Source organism: Belonocnema kinseyi, chromosome 6, assembly GCF_010883055.1.
Source record: "Belonocnema kinseyi isolate 2016_QV_RU_SX_M_011 chromosome 6, B_treatae_v1, whole genome shotgun sequence".
NCBI lineage: Eukaryota > Metazoa > Arthropoda > Insecta > Hymenoptera > Cynipidae > Belonocnema > Belonocnema kinseyi.
In genome coordinates this window covers 136530518-136556130 of record NC_046662.1, presented here as the reverse complement: position 1 = coordinate 136556130, position 25613 = coordinate 136530518, and the positions used below count along the sequence as shown (strand labels likewise).

General features: G+C 37.0%; 1 protein-coding gene across 3 annotated transcripts in view; it reads left to right on the top strand.

Annotated features, from left to right (window-relative positions):
• Window positions 1-25613, top strand: part of LOC117174994 (neuroligin-4, X-linked) — a 450915-nt gene that overhangs the window by 213374 nt on the left and 211928 nt on the right. The window lies entirely within an intron of this gene.

Sequence of the window (25613 nt, the reverse complement as noted above, 5' to 3'; positions counted from 1 at the left end):
TTAACTCTAACTTATTTTTGTCCAAGTATCTTCTCAATCTTTTCATCATCTCCTTTGAAGCTCCTTCGCTCTTTGCCAGCAGCACTATGTCATCTGCATATGCAAGTGACCATATCCTGACTCCTCCTACCCTAACTCCTCTTACCACTCCAGCCGCTAACTTTCTTTCCATATCCGCGATAAAAATTACAAAAAGCATTCGGGCTAAATGGACACCCTTTCCTCAACCCCGTATCCATCCAGAATCCCTAAGAGATTCCCTCCACTCATCTCAACCTATCTTTTGTCTCGTCATATACCTCACTTACCCTCTCGATTAGGCCCCTCTTCACTCTCCTCTCTTCAAATGCCTACCACAACATCGCCCCATCCACAGAAATGAACGCGACCTTTAGATCTACAAAAAACGCACCCTTTTTGGTTAGTTCTCTATCCATCACGTGCTACAAGACGTAAATATTGTCAATAGTATTCTTTCCCTTCCTAAAACCCAACTGTGTCTTCGGAAATATTCCTTTCACCTCAACATCCTTGCGCAGCCTATCTACCAACATCAACGCCAACCCACCCTATACTCTGTAGCAGCGCTTCCACCCCCTCCCTTTCTTTACCGCTCTTTAGCTTCAATCCTCTTATTACTATATTATTTCTCCTGTCTGCCTTCTCTCTTCTCTCCATCCTCCACTCTATTGCCCTTATCCTCTCCCTATCCGCTCACTCCTCCTTTTAATTCCTACGCTCTCCCATTTTCTCTTCCATCACACTCTCCACCTTCTCCAAAATACCTTGCTTCTTGCCCTCCCCCTGCTAACTGCTTCCATTCCAATATCTTCTTCAATCTCCTTAATTTTATCCTCTTTTTCCTTTCTTCCTGACACTAACTCCCTCTGCAATCCTTCTACTTTCTCCCTCAGCTCTTTTACTTCCTTTTCCCATCTCTCATCTCTTACGCTCAGGTCCTTCCTCATACTTTCCATCTGCTCCATAGCCCCCTTACGGCTTCCCTCAACACTCTCTGCACTGTACGCTCTCTCCTTTGCCTGATCGCTTTCTCCGCTTCGAGCGTTCTCCCTTCCTGACCCTGACATCGAGCCACGCACAGCTGGCCGTCGTCTCCTTCTGGAAATTTCCTTCCCGTCTAATTCACTACCAGCACTGCCAGTACTCTCGATGCGCACCTCCCGCTTTTCCCTCGGTAACTGTAACCTATCCATACACACAAGTACGCACTGCCGCCAACAGATGTCTCTTAAGGCTGCTGTCGCTTACCGCCCTAAAATTTCAGTTTCTTCGCCCTATTTCACCCCTCACATCCCCTTCAGACACCCTTTTCATACCCCTAACATTTCCCAGCACTATGAGAACCACCCTTGTCCATCCTGAAAGCCCAAACTCCTGACCACAAAACCGAAAATTTTAACCCCACAACACTAGTTTGGCATAATCCTTTCCCGAATCAACACTCGACATTTGACATATGATAATTATTTAGAACACGTCGGCTCACTCCTTGCCGAATTTTTCCACAGTTGCACCCGCATGACCAGCATACAAGTTTCAACACGCTAGCCACGCCCGACCGCCACTTTCAACAATGCCATCGATCAGCAGCGCTTTTCAAATGCGTACTTTTCCATTTTCGCATTACATGGTGTCAAAGAAAATTCGTGAATAGCACGAAACTTCCCTTATATTTCACTTCTGTGTCTCTAGCATCTAAGAATGGGCAGGTGAGCGGAATCAACTAAACTCGAGTGCGGGATTAAAAGATGTTTATTCGTTGAGGGGCCAGTACAAACTTTAAAACTGTCAATTTTTTGTTCGTCCTTCTTAACTTACAAAAAAGTTTCCTTTTTATTTAGAAAAAAGTTAGTCCTTTATTGTCTAAGGTCTCATTAACTTTTTTAAACTTAATTAAAACCATATTTATTATTTTTAAATTTGACTTATGAAAAACATTTTTTAACTGCAGAAATTTTTAATGGCATCATTTTTTATTATTTTTTTTTATTCTATGGCATCAATCTTATGTTGTATTTAATTGGAACTTCGATAATACAGGTAAAAAGATGTATATTAATCTACGAAAATATTTCTAACGATTGTTCTCTTAAACATTACTAATTTTAAAAATATAATTATTTTGGTCCAAACCTTTTTAAAAAGGTACACATTGCACCGAAACATAAATAATTAAGAAAGGAGTTTTTAATCAAATAAGTTTTGAGTTCGAATAAATATTTTTGGCTCAATTTTATTTTTATTCATGTGGGCGGTAAGACATGACGAAAAATCTATGATGCAGCATTTATAAATATTGTTCGTCGAAGAAACGATTGATTTCTAAATATTCTTCGGGCATAAACGATTTTTTAATTGCATCCAGAAGGTATTAGATTCCAATATGTGGTCTCCTACCTGTAAGAGAAACAAAACGTAAAACTGATGTAAGACTACTTATATTACATCAAAGCATATATTTTGCTTTAGAAATTATCAATTTAACATATGATACATAGCTAAAATGCAGTTTAACATATGCAGACAACATCTTAGTCCTTTGCTTTATTTCGTACTTTTTTTGTATTCCGTCCATACTGAGAAGATGTGCTGCACATCTTGATTAATTCCTTTAACACTTCCTTGAAATCACTCTGCAGCCATCCGGCAACCATTAACCTGATCTAGGCCAACGCCGTCGGGCTTCCCCATCGCTAATGGACCAGCAGGTCTCACCTCTATTGTAGGAGGGTTAAATAAACCACTTCCTATTTACATTGACTTTCTTAATTGACTTCATCCGTTCTCGCAACGAGTTAAATTTTTTACAGGACTCCCTTAATTTGCGAGCTCCCTAACTTTGTTTTTATAGGTTTGCATGTGCATTAAGTCCACTTGAGAACGTTAATTAATTTCTCTTAATAATAAAGTAATGAAATCTGAAAACACCCTAATAACATCAATAGAGAAAATGGATATAAAACTAATCCAATTTGGCTTTCCGTTCTCCCGGATTTTTAAATAAAAAGAGTTGATTGATTAATCAGGTTCAACCAGTCCCCACAGTGGGACGCTCTCGCCAATAACAGGCATCGTCGAGAGTATACATAAGAATAACATAACCTGATACCTTAGTTTCAGGTCAGCCCTGAAGAAGTGAACTGCAATGTTCACGAAACGTCGGCAAATTTCATAGTTTTTTACACAAATGAAACCGGAAATATCTCTTGTTATCAAAATCAATAATCGTGAAAGCATTAAATCTATTATTAAAGAACTTTACGGGGAAAGTATTCTTACTAAAACCAACAACTTTAGTAAGCTCAGAACTTTTCAAGATAAACTACTAACATCCTTAGCTTTTTTGAAACGGTGCAGAGACAACAAAATCGTCCCAAAATTCTTACAACTGAAAAATAATTTGGGAACATCTAAATTCAAATCAATTATGCATGATACAAGTTTGCTTCTATTGAAAAAAAGAACACAACATACCACATTTCTTTTGCACACTACCTCCAAAAAACTATCAAAACTTCGCCTTTTCCTATCAAACACCCTCAGATTTGTCATTTGGTCCACATTGGACCGCATATCTTTTGATTAATCTCAATGAACTAAAGAGCTTTCCATTTAAAAATAAAAAATTAAATTTGACAAATTACTTCCAGTAAAGCAAACACAACTAAAACCTACAGTAAAAAACGTCTTTGACCATCCTTTCAACAATTAAATGATGTCAGCCTTATCTAAAGCACATAATTTTGCAGTAGCTCCTCCGAAAATCCCAGAAGAAGAAATAATCAGCCACTTAGAATCCACAATATATACCCTTTCACCCGAAAACCCGAATGACATACGACGTAGAACTGCCAACATTTTACCCGAAGCTCAAGTTGCTTCCTGAAACTTAACAAAACAAGAAAAAACCTTAAATTAAGAACTCAATTGGAATAAAGATATTATAATATTACCCGCAGACAAAGGAAACACAAAATCTCTTTTTAGAAAAGCACCAATCTCGGATAAAATTGATATTATTAAATCTTTCAAAAACTTCCCGTCCGTGCTCGTACCTTTGATAGAACACTGTTTTAATAATACTTACTTTTCGTTCAATAACCAATTCTACGAACAAACCTCAGGGGCAACAATGTGATTCCCAATCTCACCCGTAATAGCCAATGTGTTTACGGAACATCTAGAAACTACAATCTTCAACCAAGTCAAGCTTAAAACGGAATTTTAGTTCTGTCACGTTGATGACACTTTTGTCATCTGGCGACATGGACAAGAAGAACTAAATAAGTTATTCGATTTCAATAATCGATCACATCCTAATATTCATTTCACCATGTAAATAGAACAAAACAAAAAATTGCCGTTCTTGGACGTATTAATTTACAAAAGATCTGATAACACATTAGGACATAAAGTTTACGGAAAACCCACATACACAGATACCTAAATGCCCCCTCCCATAATAGATAAAAATAACTTACAAAAGGAATTACAAAACATTAAACCAATCCTAAGATAGAACGATTATACTAATAGATTGATCAAACAATAAGAAAATACATAAAAAATAACAAGTCAACAGAACAAATAGGAAGAATTCTCAACAAACACAACATCCAAATCTTACTTAAGCCACCTGCGAAAATAGGACAACTACTAAATAAACCTAAAGACAAAAAGTCACCCTTAAGTGATCCAGGAGTATATAAAATTCCTTCTTTTTGTGGCAAAGTCTATATTGACGAAACCGGGAAAGCTGTGAGCCAATTTAGGTTCGAGCAGTCCCCACGGTGTGGCGCGCTGGCCAATTGCAGGCATCGTAGAAAGTAAACATAAGAATAACATAACCTGATACCTCAGTATCAGGTAAATAGGAAACATCTAATGAATCTTAGATCAGCAAGGATAAAAATTATTCCGAAAATATAATCCGCAAATCTTGTTTTAGAAATGATTAAAATAGATAATGAAATCGTTGCAGAGATATAAAGAATAAAAAGCTAACCGAAAAGCTAGCGTTAGAAAGTTTTATCTCGTGAAATTGAGCAAGATGGAGCCAAAACTTAAAGATGCTCGTTCGCTCCATCAAATAATGAAAGTTTTATCTCGGGCGAACAGAGCATGAAGGTGTCATGTCACTTTTCGCATGCATATAAATCTTATAACTTAAACGCGATAAGTGGCACCTTCTTGATTTGCTCGTCCGAGTTAGAACTTTCATGATTTGATAGAGCGAGCAAGGACCTTTTAGGTGTGACCAACATCTAACTTTTTCTTGCTCAATTCTGCGAGCAAGACTTTCTAGCGCTAACTTTTCGGTTAGCTTCTTAATGTTTATTCGATATAATAGATAGAGGAAAAGCAGGGAAAGTGAGAATAGGCCGCGAAATATTGCGAACAGAGATAGAAAGGCTGTAAAAATAAAACGCAAAATTCGAAGGTAGACCTTTTGAAATTGATTCATTCTTAAATCGCAAGGAACGCGGCAGAAAAATTGGTCAATTATGAATAACATGAAAGTCGTAAAAATAAAATCCATTAATTTTCGAAAGAAGTGGCAAAATTAAACAAAAAGATCTATAGTAACAGAAATTAAGTGATCATTCGAAAAATGAATGCCAGAAACAAGCTTCGAATGGAAATTAAGACATACTTTTGAGAATTTAGTAATTCAATATACAATTTATATTACAAGACATGCGTTATAAAGTTTTTGGGAATAAGAAATTTTGGAACGTGAATAGGAAACAGAATTGGTGAAATCTAAAATCTATTTTATTCATTTATTTATTAATCTGTTTACCCACCTAAAGTCAATACAAATGATTAGCATTACACGAGACAAATATAAAAAAAAGTAATAATGTGCAGCCAAATTAAGCAGCAAAATAGAAAGAAGGGACTTAAAAAATTGTATAAGAGAAAAATTATTTAAGGGTATCAAGACAGTCGCGACTCAACCAATACTGGTTATTGACCATTGTGGTTGCTGTGTGACCTAAAATTGAAATTCTTGAGTCAGAATAGGCAGTAAAAACAGGTAGAAAATGATAAAGGCTTATTGTTACCGACAGTTTACATATGAGACAGAGTCTAGTAGGGTCAGAAGTAAACTTATATTCTCCAAAGGTATACAACCCCTGATAAAGCCCAGAAGTCTAAGTTGAACAATAATAGAAGTTATATAAAAAGGTAATCTAGGGTGCAGATATGACGAAAAGACCTCATGTACGGTTGAATTTTATTCTCTTTTGTCTGTAACCCTGATTGCTTTCGCTTAAAATTTTTTTGTTTGCTTAATTTCCTTCCTTGCTAAAACCGTTGTGGAATGTGCTTTAAAATCGTTATCACTACCCAGCAAATACGTTCTGTAACTGTTTCAGATCAAAAAAAGAACTTTGTTCTATAACAGCTGTTACAAGATGGTGACAGAACTGTTCTATAACGAAAAGGTAACAGAGTTCTAGAGCACTGCGTGAAAATTGTGACAGAACTGTTCTCGACCTATGTGACAGCACTATTCTGTAACAGTTGCTATGGAATTGTTCTAGAACAAACTGATCACAGACGTTCTATAATATTTGTCTTAAGTTTGTTCTAGAACTGTGCCGTTATAGTGTTATATCGAAGTTTTAGAACCCCGTTACAAGTGTGTTATAGAACAAATTAGAAATCAAAATTAATAACTGATCCAGAACAGTTAATACGTAATTGTTTTAGAACTGACCAATCACAGACGTTCTGTAATATTTGATCCAAGCTTCTTCTTGATCTGTGCCGTAATATTATATATCGAAGTTCTCGAATCCTTTTGCAAATGTATTTTAGCATAAATCAAAAACAAAAATTGAGATCTGTTACTTAACAGTTCTAGCACTAAAGTTCTAATGTTCATGTTCTAGCATTAATAACGGATCACAGACGATCTTTATTATTGTCTATATTATTACTATTAACTTTATTATCTTTATTGTTCCGTCCGAATGTTACTTCTATGTTCTGTGGAAAACTATTACATTCACCTTTAAAGGTCCCCATGGGGTCGTTAGTGCTCTGACACTTTATATTGAAATTTAAGAACTTCGCTCTTCTTCAGTTTTTAATCTTTTTTTCAATGTCTTAAAATAAAACAAATCATTTAATAAGTAAAATTATCTTATAACAAGACACTTCAGGAAGTGCCCAACAAAATTTCACGCCAAAATATAAAAAAGCTTCTACGCAATACAAAATTACGGCTGGAGTCTTCAACGACCCCATGAGGACCTCAACGTTATACCAAAGTAAGGGAAACTTTAAGGGTGAAATTCCTTACATGAAATAATACAATAGTTAGTTTCATAAGTAACTACGGGAAGAAAGGATTGTACTATCGTGTTGTCTTTTCCAAATAAAATTTATTTAAAAAGAAGCAACGCAGTTTTGTAATTATAATTGAAGAATATTAATATTCTTTATTGGAACAAGGATAAACATTTATGAAAGTATTAATACGTTTTTTTAATAATGAAATTCTATTAATATAAACAGAAACATATTTTTTTATCGAAGATCATAGAATAATATATTGAAACACATTAAGTGCACGTGCACTGACATGAGTTCTAAGTAACTAAGTATTATCTCTCTCTCATTCAAATATGTTAGGGATATTTAAAGATAAGTTGATAAGTTCGGTTATGTAAACGAACAAGAAAAATGTCTATCACAAAAGCTAACATGGACTTTGAAAGTACTAATCTTCCCCTTTCAAACCTACTTGGATTTATTAGGATATCTTCATTTTTCACCCAAATATTGTAATTTGAAATTTTTTATTTTAGCGTTTTGAACCATTAACGCTGAGGTGTTCAGATTTATACAACGCATTCTCTATTGCTGGCGGCACGATATTTTTTCTTCAAAACATTATTTCAGAGGTTTTCGAGGGTGCCTTTTCTATTGCCGGTGTCATTTTGTTGTTATAATCCCTAGAAGATCCAATATGGCGGCAACAATTTAGGGCTTTACAAAAGAACAAAGAATCCCGCACAAAATACCAACAAAAAAGCGTGCAGTCGTTTGGAACTAAACTTCGCACATTGATAAAACAAAAGGAGACGGACTGCGCGGAATGCTGCTGCGCACTCTGTGTGCATTCTAATGTTTACATTCGCTGTATGTGCGCGCGGTTCTAGGACGCATGGAGTCTTCGATCCATAGTTGGCTCACTGAGCTGGCGTTTTTTGCTACAAATCTTTCCGTGTTAGAGATCACGTTTGAGTGGCGGGCTAACGGTTGGATCCATAGGTAATAAAACTCTTCTTGTATTTGTAATCTGTCTAGCGAATACATTTGTCAGAGGATTAGCGTCTTTTCATAGATTCGTCTACAGAAAAACTGTAAGCAGTACTATTACATAATGGAAATAAGTATGCTGCATTTTCAGTAGATCACTCATTTACACTGAAAGAATCTTATGATACTTTACAATTACTCCTGATAAAAATAAAATACAATGTCCATAAATTGGCTTATTTGTGGTGACTTCAAAATGATAAATGTTATAATAGGTTTACAATCAGGAAACATTAAATACCCTTGTTTTCTTTGCCTTTGGGGCAGTCGTGCAAGGGATGAACATTGAATAACGGATAAAACTAGTGTTGATGAAGAAATTTGTGAAAGCCCTAAACACCAAAGGAGAATGTTTCAATTATAGCAGATCTACATTTCCGCATTTAAGTGATGCCAAAGTTTAGGAAGGTATTTTTGTTGGGCTTGATATAAGAAAACTTATCAAAGATGATGACTTTATCAAAACCATGACATCTATCAAAAAGGATGCATGGTTGAGTTTCAAAGATGTTGTACAGAATTTTTTAGGGAACAATCGAAATCCAAAGTTAAGAACTATTGTCTCTAGTATGTTAAAGAGTTTTAAAAGATTAGGTTGTTTGATGAGTATTAAATTACATTTTCTCAAATCTCATTTGGATTATTTCTCAAAAAATGTTAGAGCATTCAGTGAAGAAATGGGCGAACGCTTTCAACAAGACTTTCATCAAAAAGAGCAACATTATCAAGGTTGATGCAATGTAAGAATGATGGCCGACTTTTTCTGGTCTTTGCAAAGAAATGATAATGACCCTACTAGTCATAAACGAAAGTCTCTTCAACGATCGTTTGACATGAAGCGCGGACGTTTCCATAAGAAAACAAGCAAATAGTTTCACCAACAGTAGACAAACAATCGTAAGTCTTGCCTTAACTGGCTGGGCAATCGTAAGTCTTGCCTTGACTGACTGGACGATACAAAGTCTTGCCTTGACTGACTGGGCGATTCAAAGTCTTGTCTTGACTAGCTGGGCGATACAAAGTCTTGCCTTTATTGGCTGGAGAATTCAAAGTCTTTCCTTGATTGGCTGGGCAATCTAAAGTCTTTCGTTGATTGGCTGCGCAATCTAAAATCTTGCCTTAATTGGCTGGAAAATATTAAGTACTTGCTTTCGTAGCTGGATAATTCCAAGTCTTGCCTTAACTGAATCGTCAATCGTACGTCTTACCTTGACTGGCTAGACGTTTTAAAGTCTTGCCTTGACTGACTGGGCGATTCAAGGTCTTCCCTTGACTGGCTGGGCGATATAAAGTCTTGCCTTTATTGGCTGGGCAATTCAAAGTCTTTCCTTGATTGGCTGGGCAATCTAAAGTATTTCCTTGATTGGCTGGGAAATTTAAAATCTTGCCTTAATTGGCTGGAAAATATTAAGTACTTCCTTGCGTAGCTGGACAATCCCAAGTCTTGCCTTAACTCAAGGGGCAATCGTAAGTCTTTCCTTGATTGGCTGGGCAATCTAAAGTCTTGCCTCAATTGACTAGAAAATATAAAGTACTTCCTTTCTTAGCTGGACAATCCTAAGTCCAGCCTTAAGTGTGTGGAAAATATTGAGCCTTAGTAAGCCTTAGTAAGCTGGAAAATCCTAAGTAAATTTACAATATCATATGAATCATACTAGTAAAATTTGTTTCTTTTTTTTAATGCCCCAACTGTTTTCCATATTCGCTCTTCTAAAAGTTATAACAAAAATCTGAGCCAATCGAAAAGAAACCCCCGAGAACCCCTCAGATAACATTTTAAAAGGACAATGGCATACCAGCTCAGCGTTAATGGGTTAATACGCTAAATTGAAAATTTTCATTTCAAGGTTAGCCCACTTGTAACAGTGGAATTCAATTATTTCACGAAATGTAAACAACTAAATTTGCTACTCCTAGGGTTAGGTGGGTTAGCCTGCCTATGATTTGGTAGGGGTGATTTCTGGGTTTAGGTGGATTAGCATGTAGGTGGGTTAACCCACTTTTGGCATGGAACTTTATTATTCCAAGAAAAATACGCGACTAAACTTATTGTTCCCAGAGTCAGGTGGACTAGCATGCTTGTGGCCTGTTAGGGGTGGTTTCTACCCCTAGGAAACCGCTTTCGTAGAACTGAAAAGACACGGGTTCCATATTTTTTATTGTTTTATCAATGTGCAAAGTTTGGTTCCAAACGAATGTATGCTTTTTTGTTGGTATTTTGTGCGGGATCCTTTGTTCTTTATTATGGCTCTAAATTGTGGCCGCCATATTGGAGCTTCTAGGGGTTATAACAAAAAACTGACACCTACAATAGAAAGAGCGCCCTCGAAAAGCCCTGAAATAATATTTTGAATATAAAATATTGTACCGTTAGCAATAGAGAATGCGTTGTATAAATCTGAACACCTCAGAGTTAATGGGTTAAAACGCTAAAATAAAAAATTTCAAATTACAATGCTTTGGTAAAATATAAAGATATCCTAATAAATTCAAGTTAGTTTGAAAGGGAAAGATTAGTACTTTTAAATTCCATATTAGCTTTTGTGGTAGACATTTCGGATTCGGATTCAGCGCATCAAAATTCTTCGGAAATGTTAGATCTGCTTCCTGGCTTCTGACCTTGTAAGGACTGAATTCTTTGCTTTCCACAACAATCCGAACGAAGTTATGGGGAATTTGTCGATATTCTAAAATTATGTCTACATACTCAAAATCATTCAGCTAGAAACTACACTAAAAAATTTTAAATAGAAAAAAATTGAAATTAATGAAGAAATTACATATAAATAATGGAGTTTTGATGAGACACAATTCTGACATTTTTCCTGCAATGTTTTTCTATAATTTGCCTAATTTAAGTTAGTTTAAACTCAAGGTATTTTGAAGTTTAAAAAATACTGGTAAAATATTGAAAAATGCCCTTAATTTCGGCATTTTTAAAATTATTTCTACACATTTAAAGTAATTTGGCTGAAGCCTACGCTGAAAAAAAGTAATAAAGAAAAAATTTTTCAAAAAACAACAACTTTATCAATTAATAACTCAAATTACAATTTATGTTAACATAACCTTAAAATGTCCTAAAAATTTTAATCTTTTTTGAAACCGTTATCAACATTTTCAGTAAAAACCGTTACTCTTGCTTCGAATTGCACAACAATTTTTTATCTTCTTTGAAGTTTACTGATTTTTTTATTAAAAATAAATATTTAAGATGCAAATGATTAAAATAACCAGAAGTTGTAAAAAAGTTATAAATCTTCTTCAAAATATAATCTACAAAAAATTGAAAATAACAATTTTTGAGGAAAAACACTGACTAGATCCAAACTTTTATGGAAACTTAATCAAATTCTAATATCATACCTTATTTCTTAGTATTGCTTATGTTATATAAATAATTATTTTATGCTCGCTTTAATAAATAAGAACGTATATTCATGTGTCTATCACTCATGATGGTAAAAATGGTAAATCATGATTCATGGGCAAAAGATTTGACACAAAAAGACATTATTATTTGAAGATTTGAATCTTGCTGCCTTGATCCATGGTTTGGCCACAGTGCGCCAGGGAGCGCAGCGTTTTGCCTTTCTCTTAATTGAAATGAAGGTTCGAGTGTTTAAGAGAGGAGCCGAGGCGGCGAGCAGCATAACCTCATTTTTCGACCCCTCTACCCCTTTCCCACTCTTCTTCTTTACTATTCTTTCATATAATAAATTATCAGATTTTGTGGTTTTTTCCCTTATATGGGCTTTTTCCCCATATATAACAAACGTCACTCTTAAATAAAGCCATGTCAAATTTCTCTCTGATTGTGTAACAATGCACAAACGGGTAACGCACAACAACTTATTCCAGTGCGATCATTCTTCGGGGAGATCATTATTCGCGAGTGCGATGTTTGGGGCTCCCTCATCTCCCCTTTTTTCCGAGAAGCATTCTTACTGGAATTGCCCTTGATTTTTCACACCGCAGCGTACCAAAGTTCTACAATTGTTCTAGAAATATTACAGATCGGTTTTCACACCGTTCTATATCTGTTACAGATTTGTTATACAACATATGTAATTGAGTCCTAGAATTGTTCTAGAAATGTTACAGATCGGTGTTCACAGTGTTCTAGATCTGTTACAGAACTTTTACATTACATAACACTGGTAATCGAATTCTAGAATTGTTATAGAAATGTTACAGATCGGTTTTGACAGCGTTCTAGATCTGTTACAGAACTGTTACATAACACTGGTAACCGATTTCTAAAATTATTATATGTAGAAATGTTACAGATCGTATAGTACAGCGTTCTAAAACTAGCCAGTATGGCTGTGGAGAATAGTAATTCGAGGTGTAATTCGAGCTTTAACATTTTATTATTCTGTAGCTATCGAAGACTTATCCTTGTGTAAAGATTTTGTTTCCGGCATTTCTGGGTGCGGTAGAAGACTAGGCTCACATATGGAAAATTACCAATTAAAATTAGCCCTTGGAAAATCGGCCGTTTGATCGAGCATTTATTACTTTCTAAATTCAGATGTCGCGTAAATTCGCGGGAAATGAGCCCCCTGGTAAGCCTGTTTACGAATAGGAAAACCTTGTTAAATAAATTTCCTCATAATTTTAATATTTTTCTTACTTGCTGTTTTTTTATCTACGAGTAAGATGTAGATTGAGGTTAAATTGAGTTTTATGGTGAATTGATTTTATTTTCCGACCGATCCACCCCCTCTACCATCAGTCGTCAGAGGGCTGAATCTAGCCTGGGCCCGAAAACCCCGCCCAAGTCTCTTGGAGTAATTATTGCATAATTTGATTGGCGCCCAACAAACTTTTTGAAATTTCATGTCCGTTTAGACTTTTCGTGATTTCACATGTGGGACGTGAGTAGCGGAAAATATGTAAACGGTAAGTTTATCTTTACACAATATTGCAGCTATTATAGCTTTTGTAATTAATGTGAATTATTGTATGTTTTATTCAACCTTTACTTGGGCGAACCCGGTTTTACATCATAGCCACGGGCTAAATCAAGTGACTGATGAGATTAGAATGTTATAAGTTAATTCAAATAATTTAATACGATGCTTGAAACCTCCTGCGATCATCTTGTAGGTACACAATTACGAGGGGCGATGAGAGTTGGAGGTGACAACATTCACCTCTGGATGCTTTCTTAGAGCAACCATCTGCCACTCCACGGGTTTTTAGTCGTTCGCCTCCTGATGGTCAAGAAAGTTTCTTACAATGCGACAGGTGTTTAATAAAACCGCCTTCTGAGCTGCTGTCAATACCCTACTGACTCCTAAATGTTCAAGATGTTCAGTGCATATAATCTTCGCTTTCGAGAACGGGGATTTGAATTTATCTATAGAAGGGCATCCATTCTTTTAAGAGTCTTAGTTTTACGGCATGTTGTTGATGTATAATGCCCGCTACATCATTATATCTGTGCGTATATTCTCTCTGAGCCACTACGCGACAGCTATCAATAATGTGCTCGATGGTGTTAATCTTGCCCTGTATCGCAATGACGAATCCTTCCGTCTCTGGATACAGAACACTCTTTCTTAGACAAATATTAGAAGCCTCACTATCCACTTCATTTTAATTTAATATGTTGGGGTGCTCCCCATGGATGGCTTTCTGCCTCCATTGTATTTCTAATTCCTGTACGGTTTCTGCCCTCATATTCAAGGCCGCATCTGAGAACAAATTTAAGAGAGTATAGTCAGGATCCGCTTCACAGATGGTACTGTGAAGCGTAATATTTCGTTTGCTGTTGAAATAGTCTCGCAACTGTATAACTTGTCACTCACACAGTTTTTTTGACATCTACAACGCCCTTACCCCCTAAATGTCGTGGTATAACTATCATTTCAATCGCTGAATTTCTGTGCTGTATTCGGTGCTTTGTCCTTTCTACGCGAAAAATTCTGTTTAACTTTTTAAGGTCGGTGTTAGACCATTTTATGAGCCCGAAAGAGAACGTGAGGACAGGGATGGCATATGTGTTGATTGCCCTAATTTTGTTTGCTGAATTGACAAAACTCTTCATAATCAATCTAAGTCTCTTAGTTGAGTCAGTCGTTAGACTTGTATTAACTATCGTATGTTGAATACCCTTAGATTCAAGAATACCCAGATATTTGTATGATTTACCTGCAGCCATTGACTTGATGTCATTTTCGAACTCGTTCTCTTACTCTGCGCTCCCTAATTCCTCTCAGATTAAATGCACTGTTCTACATTGATTTATTCATGCTGTTTTGTTCAATAGATTCAACGCTAAACAGAATCATACTGTGCTGAAGGAGTCTCCTTGGAATACCTGTACACCTGTCGTAAAGCTTGTAGTCAATGTATGCCATGTGTAAATTCCTTTGATATTTACGAACTTGAATCATGGCAGCAGCGTGTATAGTTACTAGATCTTTACAGCCTCGCGAGTTTTTATTACATCCTTTCTATTCTTCAGTAAGAATGCCTGATATTAGATCTAGGTGTTCAATGATCTTCTGAAAACACCTTGCCAACGCAAGATGCACACTCGTCAGGTACTTGTACCAGAAGTTGTGCACCATGTCCAGACCTGGAGCTTTCTAATTACTTGCTCTTTTCAAGACCGCTGAAACATCTAAGGCTGTGATGTTTGTCAGTTGCATTTCAGGGCTATTGCTTGCCCTTGCTTCCTCCTGTTTGAACCACGCAGTGTCCAAATTGCATCTGTTCATTTTTTCCCAAACACCCGCCAGTGGTTAGTCATATCTTCCAATTGAAGGACTTCGGTGCCTTGTTGGTGATTTGGCTTTACCTTCAGTTCACGATAGAACCTTCCTGCATCTGTTTGAAAGTTTTGATTTTGTTGCCTTTGCACACTACTTTTCTTGTACCGACGCAGTCTTGCAGTAATAACATCAAGTCCCTGTCGTTGAGAGTCTAAAATTACATCCAATATGCTGATGTTAATATCTCGATGTGCCGAGGTCGGATGATTTTAGTAACATGGTTTAGCAGCTTTCTGGTTCTATTTCCTTTTTTACATTGAGCTAATCGATCCAATTTGCACCTTACTCTGCTGACATCCATATCCAACCTGATCTTCCATGGTAGATCTCGATCACTTGCTGGGGCAAAAACTGCATTTGCGGGCCTAGTTTTCCGGCGCAACGTTCTAACAGATGCTACAGCTGCACAGTATAAAAGACTTTGCACCTTGAAAGTAGTTTGGGCTACGTTCAAATACGTAGGTAAAACCTTGCTGTCAAGATGTGCTACTATTGCACGCATATCATTTGTGATCTTCATTTTAGACAGAGAATGCCTCAGTGTGGTTCTAATGAATCCAGTACGTAATATTCTTTATCCCTAGCATCTATGCCTTCAGGATCAATCAAGTCTTCGTTGTCCACATATTCCAAGGCGAGTTCATCAATAGGAAGCTGCTGTTCTACTTCCATTTTTATAGCAGCTATTTCAACAGCCGAAAGCAGTCTGTTTACAGATATTGAGCGCTTTTGATCTGCCAGATTCTGTTTATTTATTTTTGTGGCTAGCTCTGGGTATTTAAGTAAAAAGAGTCTATGATTTTCTCTCTTTACACTCTGCCTATATTTCTCTGTCAAAAAATAAAGGTGCATAACATCTCTGTTCATAGGGTATGTCCATTTTCGTCGCTTTTTGGTTGCTGAACCTCTGCTTCTGCCTCTGGTTGTATAAGGCCATCCACCTCTGGAGGATGTGGTGGTATTTGATCATCAACAGGTTAACGAAGAACATTAATTGCTCCTGATTGACCGTTTGACGTTCATTGCCGGCGTTCTTCCACGCTAAATCAACCCGTTGTTTAATCTCCATTGCTCGGTATTTCGTCACGTGTAGATTAGTCCTGATGTCCCTCACCTTAGCGATAAGACCTCTCAGTGCGACTTTCTATATATTAGGATACTTTGCAGCAAATTTCGTTCTTAAATTGTGTCCCTTTTCCATTTTCGTTACATGTTTCGCACTTTCGTATTAGAGACGCGCCGATTGGCAAATAGCTAACGCTCGCCAAATAATCCTCAGCAGGCACAGTTGATGTTCCACTGCTTACAATCTGTCGCAGATGTTCTTGTTGGACAGATATTTGATTAGAGATCTGCCTGACCATCTCGCAGCTCACCATCGTCAGTGTCCCGCATGCTGTGGCCCTCAGCTGTGGTTCCAGGGACACTCTGACGATCCTCGGGAAGGGACAAGCATTTCAAAATCTTTAATATATACCCTAATTTTAATTAACGGGTTTTGGTGTTCTACTTAGTCCCTCTCCTCTTCGTTATCAGCCTATTTGGTATGGGAGACCCCGTCAGTAGCAATGCTACCACCAACATAGTAATCAAAGTCATGAGAGGAAAGCTCAAGATTTACTGCGAAATCAACGCGACACGTTGTTATTATTATTTTCTATTATTATTTTTTTGTTATTGGTAAAAATATATGCAAAATCGTATAGTCCTAAATAACTTTTTTCAGTGATTTTGCATTGATTTTATATGATTTAATTTAAAAGTGGGTGCAAGTTTTCTTAAACTTGTGAAGTCGCTAAAAATAATTTGTTTTCAGCAGTATCTTCGGGCAACAATCTTCATGAAGGCAATCCTGAAATCTTAATTTAAAAAACAATTCTCAAAGTTATTATTTTATACCTCGAAATGATGCCTTTAAATTAAGTTATCTTTAAAATCCCACGTGACGTCTGAAAAATCTACGTTAAAATTGAATATTTTACCAAAATCTAGACCCAATGCGAAGGCGGCCGGTAGTGACTTTAAAGCCCTGATAGGTATAAGTTGCGCGCGCCTCCATAGTTTCATTGGGGCAATAATTTCGTGACAAACTAGTTCTATCTGGCTATTGGCAACCACAACATGACCTCTTCTATTAATTGTTTGTAGATTTAAGTTCTCGATCAATTTTAGGCCGTCGGGTCCTAGAAGTGATCTAGTGGCGCCACTATCACATAAGGCCTTAATCTGTTGGCCCTGAATATATCTCTTTTAATAAAACAAAGGCTGTGGACCTTATATAGAGTGGGGTCAATACGGAAGTTTAGTGACATCTCTCCGGCCGTATCCATAACAGAATCTATTTCTAGAGCTCGTGCAAGTAGTGAACCCATGTCCAGGCTCGCCACAGTCCCAGCACTTGAATCAAGAGAGGGAATTCTCTGGCGGGTCACTAGACCTCTGAGAGGGAGGCTTGTGGTGAGGGTTTGTTTCTGGATTTTTTCGGGGCTTAAGCTTACTCTTTGCTCTAGGATTATTTTCCTTCTGCTTAGTAAAAAACATTAGGTCCACCGGTTCTTCATAGAGTAACTCTATGTTCTCTTCTGAGAACGTGAGCTTTTCCCGAGGGTTGTCAGGGCGTTTGTTGGGCTTTCGGTAGTTTGGGTCCTCGGAAGCTAGGTCGGGAAGCAGGGATCGTTCTGGGACAGCAGGAGGCTTATAACTTTGAGGCACATGATAACTCTTCTGAGCAATATTGGCAAGATACTCCAGGTGGACAAAGTCTTCGATTTCGTTGCGATGGATAGCTGAGTGTAATTTAGTCATTAGGTTCCTATGTGCATAGCTAACCTCTTCATCTTCTGACATTTGGGGTCGTAGTTTATCAAAGATGGCTCTCATGCATGTCTAGCAGTTAGAAACGTATTCCCTTTCGCCCTTAGTTCTAAGATAAATCTCTTGCCTTAATTCGAACTGGAAGTTTGAATCTCCAAACCTAACCGTGAAGGCCTTCCTAAATTCGCATCTAAAAGGCATCTGGGTCATCGTTGAGCGTTCCCGAATATTGAATGTTCTACTTGCGTATAATTTCGTATGTCTGCGTAGGTAGGGAAGCAAAAGGGTTATCTGTCTTTTCACCTTCGTAAGTGTGAACGGGGTCGAAGGGGAAGGTGTTAAAGTCATCTCGTTGAGGTCGATAAGAATCTTGAAAACGAGAACACGGGTCCTCAAAATTAACACGGGAACACTGGGGATTCATTGTAATAGAACTACGATAATAAGGGTAGGATTCAGGACCAGCATAGGGATCCGCACACCTGTTGCTGCTTCGCTGTCTGCTTGTGAAAGCACTTTCGTTATAGGCCATCTCTCTTGTCCGACTATGACTAGGGCTTTCGGGTCGAAGGTTATATTAATCATCGCGAGAATCGCCACCATGAGTACCGTCTTCAAATCTGTTATCACGGCTCGCGTTAAATGATTCCCTACCCGTATTTTTGTGTCGAGATCGGCTATTATCGCTAGACCCCGGCTTTTTTTTATTTCATCGACCTTCAGAATAACACGCTTAGTGACCAACTTCGATAAAGTCGTCGAGCATGAGAAAGTAAAATGAATTTAATTCGGGTCTGGGCAGAAGTGTTAATTTTGTTCATCCCTCCTTCTCAAGCTGAAAATTCTAAGGGGTTGTCGGAAGAACGGTTGGTCTGGTAGAGATTTTTCTAAGAGTGATGGGGGGAGGTATCGGAAGTGTCAGTCCCTGCGCGAACTGCTCTTAATAATCGTTCTTGCAGTACCGCAATGGTTCCAGAAAAACTGAGGCCTCTATTTTCCAGTTTGTGTATGATCCTATCCTTGTCTAGGTTTTAAACCCACGAAACCAAAGTATTCTCGTCCGGTATCTTTTTTCAGGAGTAAATACTAGGACTTTCTCATGATATATAAAATTTCAAAGGTACTGCGTTTCAAATTATTACAGGAAAAAGAACGAACTTTATCTAATATTGTGCGGTGAATCACGCTTTCAAATAAAATTAGAGTCGATACAAGTTCCAGAATGATACACACATCAATCAAGGAAGGAAAACTTAAAATTGGTAATTTTATAAATTTAAATTGTTTCTGTAAATTCACATCTAAATTCACGAAACAATAGTTCTTTATTTCTGAAAAAAATGGATTTTCCAATATTCCACGTTTTATAAATTCAACCTAAGACTTAATTTATGAAGCCGGATTAATTTTGTAAACTTCTAAATTTTATAAATAAAATCCTGCTGAATTCTCGAGACCTGAAAAGAAAATTCTAAATTCTGTGAATGTAGTTTTACTTCTAAATTTTTTTTACATTATGACATAACGCTTCTGAATTTATCAAAACAAATTAATTTTCCCAGTTTTTAAAATTGAAAAGAAAATATAGCTTAATCATCGAGACATAAAAGAAAATTTTAAATGTTGTGATGGTAAAATTTTATCCCCAAATTTAATTTTGGCTTCAAAACACGTTGAATATGATTAGAAAAACTTTTTTTGGAGACAGAAAATATAATGTGAAATTTGAATTATTGCTCATTTATACTTGCTTCCAGGGTATTTGAGGTTAGTTTGAGCAAAATGTAGCCTAGAATAAAAAATGTGGCTAAAATCGATCCAAATCAACATTTAAATTTACATTTTATTACTATTTAAAAAAACATTTCATTTATATTGATCAGCATACAAATTTTATACCTAATTTAATAACTGATATCCTGGCAAAACTTTGTATTTAATTCCGAATTTCAGAAAAAAAAATATACATAGCTTTTACTGGCTTTCCCAATAGTGGGACTACTTCAATTTCTTAAACCAAATTAATTGTCCAAATTTTTATAATTTAAAATAAAATACTGCTAAATTATCGAGATCTGGAAAGAAAATTTTAACCTTTGTAAATGTAAAATTTTATCTCTGAATTTTCATGTGAACATACGATATAATAAATTACTAAATTGCTAAATTACTGATACCTAAATAGGAAAATTTTAATTTTATGAATATAAAATTTTATCTCTAAATTTTCATGTAAATTTACGATATAACACTTCTGAATTAATTAAGTCAAATTTATTTTCTAAATTCTCAACATTTAAAAATTTTTACCTAGAAATTCTTGCCAAATTCCTAGGACCATTTTTGTTTCCAGAATAATTGGAAAGCTCCACAGGTTGGGCGCCAATTGTCTTGCGGCCATTATATTAAAATTAAATGAAGGCCTATGGGCCACGCACCAGGACAAAAATATATGAAAAAACACGTACCTTCGGGTGCAAAGGTCTATTGGAAATTACATTTTTGAGACAACATTGAACTGGAATCAACACTCCGTAGAGTAAGAGATCAAAAATGGAGACAAAGCGAAATTAGGAAATGAAGATAACAATAATTGATAAATTTACTATCCATTTAACGACCGAACAGAGGGCCTGCCAATATTATCGCAAAACAAAAAGGGGGTGGGGTCGCTAGAAGGAATATGCATTAAATAATGCGCGCACATATCTATGGAAGTAGAGGTAGGGACCAGGAACGAGGAAACTACGTAAATAGTGAGCACAGAGGGTCGAGAGAAGTAGCCATAGTACAAGAAAACGATGTCGTTGTCGGATGCTACAAAGCGAACATAAATGCTGAAGGCGTTGGAATTGATAAATTAATAATCGGTCATTATAGAGTAAAGCAAAGAAATGAAAATAGGGGGTCAGGAGTCATACTAACAAGAGACATTCTGAAGGCGTTAGAATTAATAAATAAGTAATAGGTAATTATAGACAGTAACCTAGAGAAAAGAGGGTCAGGAAATTACGGGGAAAAGGCTTGAGAGAGAGAGAGGGGAAGAGAGGTCATAACGGGCACTCAGATCCAAAAGAAATAGGCGACAGGAACACAATATACTCCTCTGTTAGGGCTATTTCACTAAACACTTAAAACAATACTAATCTAAACACTTTAAGTATTACCTAACACACAGGAAACGAAATAACAACCAGTCGGCACTCCATTATTTTAATGTAGGCACTAAACGTAGTGATCCAGCTAAGGGGTATCTAGAATATTACTCGAGTACCAGATAAGCTAATGAAATAAACCTGGCTGAACCACTATAGAGAAGATTCAAGTCCTACTTCAAAGAAAAATAGAGGTCGGTTGAAGTTAAGATAGGTCTCGGAACTGTTGTCGACACCTCGAGCTGCATCGCTGTTGTCGCTTCTCCTCACTTCCTTCCTTCCTTCCAGCCGGTAGACCGTTTTCCTTAGGCGCGAATTCTCGTAAACGTCAAACTGAACCCACAAGACTTGAGGCCAGTAAGGGGCCAGACTTAGTGGTCATTTCGTTCTGGATTTATTCTTAGGTTTAGATTAAGAATAACCTGTAAAGATATAGATTGAATAAAATTAAATTATGAGTGATACTATAAACAGGACCGAATCGCCTATCTATTTACAGATTTTCTGGTCAAGTCATCCGTAAAATTCATGCTCCAATTGGGTGACATTACCTCTGTATTGTGAATTTTGGCGTAATGCGCCCATGGCTCACCCTCACCAGGAACATACCTTGGTTATGTAGGTGTTCTTGAATCCAAACAAAACGATAAGAATCAGAATCACCCTGAAGGAAGTAGTGTTAAGGTCTCTGGACATTTTAAAAATATTTTTAAAATATCCTATTTCAGGCGATGACCACAGCTTTACAGATTAAAATGCCGTTTAGTTTTTTAAATTAAAATAATCCGTTCGCCCGTAATCATGCCGGCCATGAACACCCTTTTTTTACATGGGTGTTTTCGGAGTGGCGCCATCCGCATCACAATAAAGATTTTGGGTTCAAACTTGCACAATCAACTGTTCAAATGTGAATAAATATATATTTAAAAGTTTAAAGTTGTATATTGTTATCGTTAAAAAAAATCCCCAAAAAGGTATAAAATCAGGCCGTCACACGGGGTGACCCCCTTAAATTAAAAATTTACAAAACGGTCATGGAGTGCTGAATTTTACTCGAGGTGTCTAATTTCAGTATAATCCTTGTAATTTGCAAACTACTACTGCATTGTCTCAGTATCGAAAAATATCGCTCGGCGGCATCACTATATGCAAGCCTTTGGATATATGTACACCAACTAGACAAGTGCTAGACATGACACGACATGACACAGCGTTTAAGGGTGGACTCTTAATTAGCCAAAATAATAAATGAAAATGGGTCTATCAATGTTCTATTTTTCGAAAAGCGAGCAAATATTTTAATGTTCAAAGCACAGTCAAGACATAGTACTCTGAAATTAAATGGATGTTTCATTGATTACAGACCATGCCTTTTTAGTATTGCAGGAATAACAAGATATGCTTGTTAATGGGCCAATGGTCAAAGAACAGTTAGTCGCTCTTTCCACATAACAGTTTAAATAAAACAGTATGAAGTCTGTGATAGAGGAAAACTAGGATGATGGTTAAATTTATTGAATATTATAGTAATCCGTAGTGTTCCAATCGTACTTACTTGATTAATTTATAAGAGAAGCTCTGGTGTAATTAAAATTAAGAAAATTTATTCAGTCATAGAAAAGAGGTGGACGAATACTTTTGGCACCCACGGTAAATGAAATGAATAAAAAATAAAATTCCTTAATTACTTGAGAGGTCTAGTAATGAAACAATTACATTTATTCCTAACCCTATGCCTGCCATCAAGCTAATGAGTCAGGTTGTATTGAGACTGTCCGTATGGTAGAATTAAAATCATATCTCGGGAGTCAACAAAAGGGTTCGTGTCCGTTATAGAGAGTGTCCGTTAGGAAGAGTTTGCTTTACATGGTACTTCCTATAACTTTGGTCGAGGAATCGCGTTAAGTGTCCGTAAAATCGCGGTAAAATTCCAGCCACAACCACGTCTCACGACCGTGAGATAGATGGTTACAGTCAGTAACAGAATCATTACGACAATCCAGCAAAATCCTCGTGCACTCTAAGAACATGGAGCGACCTAAGGACTACCGCCTTCTGCATTTTTCCCGAAAGTGTTTTATTATATTGCTGACCCGCAGGGATGCTTTTTAGGCCATTAGCGAGTGAAAGCTTGGCACCTCCAAGAGGTCCGATAATAAGGACGATTATTTCAACAGAATATTTCGGGTACAATCGTTGCAACTCCATTATAAGGTCTTGATACCTCTCTTTCTTTTCATTCTCCTTGGCTATGATCTTTTTCTCAGCTGGTGCCAAAAATTCGATAGCGAACATAGTTCGTTTCTCGACGTCATGAAGAACCATTTCAGGCCTCGAGTGAGCAACAGAAACAATTGTCGAGAATATAAAGTTCCAGTATATGCGGCACTTCCCATTCTCGACAATTGACTCGATTTCTCTAGGGGCATTTATAGGAGCGATATTAAGGTGAATGCCGTAAGAGTGACAGAGATAGTAATAAAGCACTCTTAGTGCTGCATTGTGCCTTTAAATGTAGGTCGTTCCCGGGTGAGTTGGACAACTAGATAATATGTGAGCTGAATGCTCGGGGTGTGTATGGCACGCCCTGCAGCTATCATCAGGAATGTTTTGGCTCAAAATGTGGCGACGGTATGTTAAGGTGGAAATGACACCGTCTTCGTATGCAAAAATGAAACCCTCCCTACCAGACTTCAATCCGGGCGATTTAAGGCAAGAAAACGATAGCTCACAAGACATTGACTGATCCTCCACATTTTTGTGCAAGATTCCCTGCAGTCTCTAAATGAGGAGCTGCTCACAAAAGTTGTTCTCTTGTGCTCTCTTAATCCGGGCTTTCAGGAGTGAGTACTCGAGATACATAAGATTTGATGCGTTTTTCTCACCCCTAATACTGAACTTAAGTCCGAGTGTTTCAGCAGCCTCCTCTGCTGCTTTGTAAAGAAACGCTCCTTTGCCCACTTCTTCGTGCTTCCTGACCATTTTAAGAAGAGGGTCTCTTCCATTTGCAAATATATGTTCTGTACCCAGAATAATCCTGTTGTGAAGACATTCAAGACTCAATATTCCGCGACCACCTTGACAGCGTGAGATGTATAGTCGCGGAATGGAAGACTTAAGATGCATGCTTTTGTTCATGAAGTTTCTACGTAATTTTCCCAAAATATGTATTTGTTTAAATTTTATTCTCATTTGTCTACAGATAAGATGTTTTCAAATTTATCCAATTTTTTTATTACAACTTGAAGTACTTGCATCTCGAAATGAATTTTTTCATAATTTATACTCTTAAGCTGTTATGATACGGTGAAAAAAATCTTCAAAATAAGCTCAAGAATATTTAAAAATGTTGAATATTTCGGAAGTTATTGTAAATTTAAGAAAACATTGAAATTTACACCATTTTTGCAATATCTACTTGAAAACTAGACAAATTGGCTTCAATCTGGGCTTACTTCGAACAGAATTTCGAAAACAATCAATATTTTAAAGAGATATTTTTTTAGCTCTGGTATAAACAAAATGAAGAGCATTTATTCAGTCATAAAAAAGAAGGTGGACGAATACTTCTGGCACCCACTGTATTTGATTATAGATTTATTTATTAAATTATTATTTAGTAATTTTATTATTTTTCTTTGTTTGCTTATCATTTCATTTATTTGATTTATTTTTTCATTTTAATATTTTTGTTATTATTATTACATTTACTTTACTTCCTTATATATTTATTTATTTTACTTATTTAAACATTTATTTCACTGGTGAATTTAGCCATAATTATTATTAACGATTGTCCGTTACGGAGAGGTTTCAATATATTTATAATATATATATATAAACCGATGGGCCTATGACAAAGCCACCGAACGCGTCCTCGGGTTGCGGATAGAGGGTCCCTGTACCAAGGGTTTCTGCTGCATATGGTTACAAAAATAAATAGGCAGTCGCGGACAATTGTCCAGGGGTGGTCCCGAAGGAATTAACCCCCAAGCGGAGGTGTAAAAACCGTGCCGAAAGCTGAATGGCACCTGGGTGAGGTGTCTAGAACAGTGACTCTGGGATACCAGGCTATCTCTCAGAGTAAGCAGCCTTATCCTTGCATGCGGGGCTCTACAAGGATGGACGAACCACTTTCCCTAGCCTCTCGCGGAAACAACAATGACAACACCACACATAATTGTAGTAAGTGCGGTTCAAAACAACAGAACGCGCAGGACCCCCGACAATTGGTTGGCCATCAATGCCGACCAAACTAGAGCTGGGGGAGCCAATGAAAATGGATTTAATGCGATGGATCGGCGGGATCTCCTGACCTTTGGGTGGACGGAGCGACTGAATCACGACTTGCTAGACTGCTACGATGCGAGTGTGGCACGTGAACGGGGTTACATGGCAAGGCTGCATGCTCTGTGGTGCGAGAAACACCCGGAGCTATCGCACTTTTCGCAGCAACGTCTGCGAAACCATGCTGAACTATTCCGTAAAAGGGGCTATGTAA